The sequence below is a fragment of the Pundamilia nyererei genome, unplaced genomic scaffold (assembly GCF_000239375.1).
Source record: "Pundamilia nyererei isolate P.nyererei 1_Seehausen unplaced genomic scaffold, PunNye1.0 scaffold00061, whole genome shotgun sequence".
NCBI lineage: Eukaryota > Metazoa > Chordata > Actinopteri > Cichliformes > Cichlidae > Pundamilia > Pundamilia nyererei.
This window is the reverse complement of record NW_005187462.1, coordinates 2,072,702-2,079,539: the sequence shown is the minus strand read 5'-3', so window position 1 is coordinate 2,079,539 and position 6,838 is coordinate 2,072,702. Positions and strand designations below refer to the sequence as shown.

General features: G+C 39.5%; 1 long non-coding RNA gene across 2 annotated transcripts in view; it reads left to right on the top strand.

The window, feature by feature from the left end:
- Nucleotides 1–6,838, top strand: part of LOC102196923 (uncharacterized) — a 138,096-nt gene that overhangs the window by 52,394 nt on the left and 78,864 nt on the right. Inside the window, exon 3 of one of the 2 annotated variants that reach the window (XR_311784.1) lies at nucleotides 4,914–5,004. The exons of the other annotated variant lie outside the window; for it this stretch is intronic. This is a non-coding gene — a long non-coding RNA (uncharacterized LOC102196923). The remainder of the gene's footprint in view (nucleotides 1–4,913; nucleotides 5,005–6,838) is intronic. 2 annotated transcript variants of the gene reach the window in all.

Genomic DNA, 6,838 nt, shown 5'->3' with positions numbered 1-6,838 from the left:
CACACTATAAATCTTGGCACAATGTTGCACAAAGCATCACTGATAAATAAGCTAAATAAAGCAATAACAACAGTAAGCAAACTCATAATAAGTAAATCCGATATAAAAATGGTTTTAAATATAAGGCAGGAAATGGAAACAGAAATCTATTTGTGATTGGTTGAGCATGCCAGGAGGTGGGCTGAGCTGTGTCACATTAGAACAACAAGATGAGTTTTGTATTGGAGCGGGAGATCGATGAGAACAGTAGGAAGACATCCTTCATCAGGTGCTGTTGGGAAAGTTTATCGAGCGGCTCGTAGTGGAGGACATTAATTTGACAGGAGTCGGCCTCCTGGTCACGCTGCTCACTCCTCTTACCTGTCTGCCCTCAGCCGGCTGCCTCGTTAGACACATCGGCCACGACAGATCACAAGAGGCGATGTGACCAACATGGGGACAATGACCCTGTCTGGGTTCTCTCAGCTGCTTCAGATTGGGAAAGAAAGGTTTTCTGTCCTTGTCCAGTTAGTTTGGACCAGCAGTAAACAAAAATCCCAAATACTATGAAGAAACGAAGCAGCTCTCATGTTATTTTACTGACATTATTATTAGTTATGCTCAAACATACGCTCGATCCACCTTTATATCATAACGGGATTCTCTGTAAAAGAGATGGAAGTGTTCGATACAACAGCTAACTGATGTTTTTGACTGGTGGAAATGAGCAAAGAGGAGCTTTTTATTCCTGTCAGCTTCTGCAAAGTTGTTGAATTGTAAGAAGACGACACAAACAGCAGTGCCACCGGAAACTATGACTGGAGAGCTGGTGTTTGAAGGAGGAGTGTACCTGACAGTATTTATAAAGATGGAAGTTACAAGGTGTGACACTACCTGCTGGTTTCATTTGGGTCGGTTTAAAGCCCATTGTTGGTGCCATCTGCTACATTCAGAGCCAGGACAAAATACGGAGCACAGGGGAAAACTCAGAACTCAGAGCTCAGTCAGAGCTTACAGACTGGCCCACACATGGGCTCATTGCTATTTATGCTACATCAGGCTTAGAAGACAGTTTGCATTTTTGTAAGACTGAGATGATAATAATGATAAAAAGCCAGCAACAAATGAAATATTAAATATCAGTAAAAAATGAACATGGTATGAAATGCAGCAAGATTAGTAAATATTTGTAAATGTTCTGCATAATATCTGACTTATATTGAGTGTTTATGTCTCTGTTTATGTCTCTGTTTATGTCTCAGTTTATGTCTCTGTTTATGTATGCCAGTACTGGGTTCTCCTCTGCAGCCCACCCATCTATTTATTTCCTAAATTTCTGTGTTTTTACATTTTTTTTAAATCAATTTCTGCTTAATTATGAAAATGAGCGGTCTGTCATTCAAAGTGTGTTATAGTGTCGACAAAAGTCCACAAAAGGAGCGGCTGCCCCCAGAGAAATTAAATGCTTAGCAAGTGTAACTGAAACATTTGATCTATTACCTTTACTCTTTTTAGTTGTATAGTTATTGCAATTATTCACTATTCAGCGTTGATGCATTTTCAACATAAATGTTTTTCTGCTTTTATATTAAACTTTGGTTTTGTGGTTTGTAAAGCCTGTGCGGGTCCTGGTAGGGACGAGCGGATTGTCAGTCACAACCACACAGTAGTCGTCAGAGCTCTCTATAAAGATCTTATCAGCATAGCAATAATTATTTGATTAATTACCAGGATGTAATGGCTGAGACCACAATGAGTTCTTTCTTGGCACGTGTGGATATACTTTTGGAGTTAACTGATTCCAGTTTACAGTAAAAATGTAAACAAAGCTCCGTCTGAGTGATGCTGATTCAGTTTGTTAGGATTCACTGACATCAAAGGGAGACATAAACCATGAATCAAATAAATATACTGCATGAGCCTCATATAGGCACGTTCTTGTGTTGATGGATGATCGAAGAGCACAAACAGAAGTGGGAAGTAAACTTTTGAGTGCTGCACCACCTTCAGAAGTTGATGAATACATTGCCTTGATCAGAGATCAAAGACAGCATCTCCCATCTCTGCCTCCTCTAAATCCCAACCACATCCACTCACAGAGAGTTACTTTGACTTTACAAGCTCTTTCTCATCCTGTGCACTTTCCGTTGATCAATTAGTTTAGGTATCTCACCCTGACAGGGAACACGTCTCCTCAAAGCATAGATGATGTCCCAATCAAAAGACTAAATAGGCTATATATCTCCTGTCTATGTTTATGGCTGATAAGTAATGGAAAAAGCAGAAGACCAGGACTTTACATTTAGCATATGTCACTGTGAAGCTAAGTGTACACTGACAAAACACATCGAGACAACACAGGATCTAAAGAAAATTCTAATTCATTTCTGTAAGACAGTTCAGTTCAATTTTTCATCAGATTTCACCCACAAGTAATTAGATCATTCTCACGAGAAGAAAAACAAAGTGTGGTTCGGAATATTAGTTTGATACGTTGATGCTTCACGTGTTCGTTTCAGAGCAGCGTTAGCCTGAGTTCTTTCATCTGAAATTACCTGAGATCTTCATGATTTATCACTTCTGGATTATATTTCCTTTTTATTCTTTTTATGTTTTTGAGGTCTGTCCCTCTTTTGATTTTATTGTTTAGTTATAAGTGTTTTTGTTTCTTGTGTGTGAGTTTCTGGGTATTTTAGCTTTATGGTTATTCTTGTTGTTCTGTTTACTTGTCACGTTTTTATTCACTGCAGTAGTTTCAGTTCTTTGTGTCTCACTTTGTTAATACATGGTGGTTATCATGCACAGTCTATGGTTACTTCCTTTTTACTTTGAATGTTAATTTTCTTTTGTGTCTATTAGCAATTTGCTTTGTGCCTTTAACCTCCTCTGTGATTGTTTTCCACCTGCTGTTAACCCTTTACTCTTTCATTATTCCTGCTCTTGTGTTTTCTTATTGTGACACTTTTAAATTATGATTTATTTATCCTAGTCTGTGTTGTTTGCACCTTTGTTCATCTGCCTGAATTTTTGCTATTGGTCTAACAAAGGCTGAATTTACTATGTTGAGCCAGTGTCCTGCTTTTGGTTCATCTGTTCCTGGTAACTAATGACATCGTGTTTGTATATCAGCATTGGAAGTATGTTTGAATTAAGTGCTTTAAAGTTCACTTTACTAAATTATTTTTAATTCTTTTTTTCCACATTTCACCTTTATTAATGCAGTTAAATCTCATTTTCAAGAGTGACTGTTTACCATTTCTGGGTCCAAATGCTCAGTTTGCAAAAGCAGAAGGGACAATTCAACCTTCAGCGATCAGTCAGCTGTTCCCTCAGGTACTATGGTAGTTTAATGTCCAGACATATTAAGCACACATACTTTAAATGAATTCACTTTTATTTAAATGGTAACAAAGACTTTTGCGTCAAGGCACTTATACAGTAAGGTAAAGACCCTACAATAACTGAGAGAAAAGCCCAACGATCACACGCCCTCCTATCAGGAAGCTTTTGGTGACAGTGGGGAGGAAAAACTCCCTTTCAACAGGTAAAAACAAGTTTAATTATAAATGTTTAAAGTGTGTATAAACACACTAAGAAACACTAAGAAACACTCAGTGCATCATGGAAACCCAGCAGCCGAGGCTTTTATGCAGAAAAGGTTCAGGGTCACCTGATCCAGTCCTAAGCTTTATCAAAGAGCAAAGTTTTGATGACATGTTACTTACAGAGCTATCAGCAGGCTAACATAAATATATTATTGCAGGCATGATGTTGGAGGAGAGTTTAATTGCTCTCGATAAAAGTACATTCTGAGATTCCCGTGTCAGCAGAGACAAATGCCATCACATGACAGCAGGAGACGATGCACAAAACCTCAGCCGAGCAGTCGTGGCAGAGATAACCCCAGTCTCAACACAAGGACAGCTTTCAGTATGCTGCAGTGCGGTTTGTGGATTACTTGCTGTGAAAAAGTCCTGATCCTAACTAACCTGAGAGTAAGCATTAAATATTTGGTGTGTGGGTCATACGATGAGTTCATACAAACTATGATAGACATGAAAGACCAACAGAAGCCTAACATGACAGCTGAATAGTTTTTGGGGTCTCATGTCTAGCAAAACATGCGATGAAGCAATGCAGCACGTTAAAAGGATGAGTGCCTGATCCAGTGCAGCAGACGCTTGGACCTGGAAACAGGGTCGTTTTTTCAAGACTTAACAAGCTGATCAGCTGTGAAACAGCTGAGTGGCTCATTAGCATCCACTATAACAACTACCTCATATTTTGGCTGCGCAAACCTCACACAGCAGACACATTTCTAAATTATGTTACTTGAAAACGATGAAATTCTCATTTTTAAACACCTCGGCATTCTCAGATCAGTTTCTGACATTCTGACTATTTTATTCTGTCCTCTGCAATGGAAGATGCACCTCAGTATTCATCAGTGGAAAAGTCTGAATATATTTGTTGTCTTGTGAAGCTTAAGTGAAGTGGATGATAAAGAATAAAGGAAGTTTTTTGTCTTGGTAACAGCGACGTGTTATTTTAAAGGAATGGAAAGATTTAAAGGGGTTTAAACAGAGGATTAAAGTTCTTTTTTGTTCAACCTGGATCCTAAATTCCCTCTTTTGGGCTTTGAGTGATTACTATTTAGCAAAAATATGTGGAGCTGTTTCTTTATGAAATACAGTTTGTATGTGCAGCAGTGCTTAAATAAAATCTACACAAACATGTTCAGGGTTTTATTTTCTGAGTGATTGTTTGTGATTTCATCCTGTTATACCTTCATGTTTAGCAGGAAGTTCAACAAAATCATGAAAGAACTCAAACACAGGCTTTATTTGGCCTTCCTGAGAGCACTTTGCTTTTAATTAGGCATTTCTCCCGAGGGAAACTGAATCTAAAGTTGGATTTTTTCTGCTTGTTTTCAGTATCATCCCATTCAAAGTTGTTCCAAACTCCACAGTTTATGCAGCACGGTGAGGAGTGTCACTACCCCCAACTTCAGTGCATCTCCTAAAGGTAGTCAGTGCAACTTCCCCCCACTGTGCTGCATCATTTTGTAGCCACAATTAAACAATGTGCTATTATTTGTTTCTTAAATCATTCAGGTCCCAGTAAGATCCACTCCCTGTTCTCCTCTCTGTCATGTTTACCCTGTTGTCTTCCTGCAAAAACGCTCCTCCAGCAAGATATCAGAGTGAGGCTTCTGTTTGATGTGAGATGTATCTCTCTAGGGATCTCTTCTATAATGTTGTCAGACACTTGGAACAACAATCTGAGATCATCAGCTGCAAAACTAGCCCTTTTACTTTGATGCAGACAACAGCCTCGTGGGACTGTGCTCTAGTTGTTTCATGATTGGTGCTTAATTCGTTCCTGCTCGACTGTAGACTGATTCTAAAATGGACTCAAAAAGAAAACTATAAACGCTTTCTGTTGTCCTGAGTCATATATATATATGTGTGTGTGTGTGTGTGTGTGTGTGTGTGTGTGTGTGTGTGTGTGTAGAAGTCTTCATTTTAAAGGTACCGTCTTATAAATAAGGCTAAAATCCAACCTTAGCTCTACCAGTTTGTTTGCCAGTGTCCTGATAACTGTCAATGTGAGCCACAAAAATGGGTAAAACAACAAGCCCACTCAGGTTTTTTGTGGCGGTTGAGACTATTTTTTGTAAATACATTTTTGAGTGCTATAGACATTTTTTTTAACACTGGAGTCTACAGAGTTTGACTTTGGAAGCAGCCTTAATTATAGTTTTTGCCACTTCCACTTTGGCATCATGTTTCAGCTTCTTGCCCCCTGGTGGTGGCCCGTGTAGGGTTAGGGTTTGGCTACTAGCCATCTCATAGCAGAAAACTAATGCAAAAATGTATAAGACTGTATACATGGCTAAAAGAAAACCCAATCGTAATCGTCACGGTTCTGCTAGTGACTTGGTTGACAGACACTCCCTTTGCATGAATAAAAGACTTCCTAATCAATCCCAAGCTAACAAAACAACACCGGTTTTATTTAAAGGTATAACTTCACATAGGTTACAGCTCTGAAAGCAGTGATGTGCTTTCAGCATCAGTACAGTAACGTCAGTAAAGAATACGCTTTCCTGTAGCAGCTGCTCCTCGTGTCCCTCATGTCGGGGCAGAGAGCCTAGACAGGTGTGAGTAGATGTGGAGCTCGCTGTGACTTTGCCAACCTGCAGCATCAGCTCTAACAAACATGTGGGTTGTTATCACCTCATTATTATGGCCCCCTGGCATGGCACATCCATGGGCTATGTGGGCGTTATGAAGCACTAGAAAACATCATCAGCATAGATCATCAGGCGTGTTTTGTAGAGGGGGCTGGTGATTGCTACTGATGAACACATTTAGATTCCTGTGGATATTAGGAGTGCTTTTGACTGCATGAGAAGAATTATACGGGAGCCTGTTGTGGCAGTCATGTGGCTCAGATTGCGAGTATTAGCGCTGGAGCACACTGCTGCTGCTTCTTCCCCGCACATCAAGGTTTCCATCATCCCTCACATGTGCTGACATGTTGATTTCCAAGTTTTAATACCCAAAATGCACAGACGTGGAGCACAGAGATGTTAAGTACCTGTTTGTGTCATGCTGGAAGGGAATGATTAGCTTGCAGGATTAAATCCGTTTTTGAAAATAAATGTAACTGGGTCCAGTTGGAACCAATCACTGGACAGAAAGTTTCATACTGATGAAACGACTTGTTTGACACGTAGAGATTATTGACACAGCTAAACCACAAATTTCAAGTTTGTTTTTGTTTTATTTATGATGAAAGATCTGTTGGAACCAGTGTTGCCAACTTAGTGACTTTGTCGCTATATTTAGCGAGT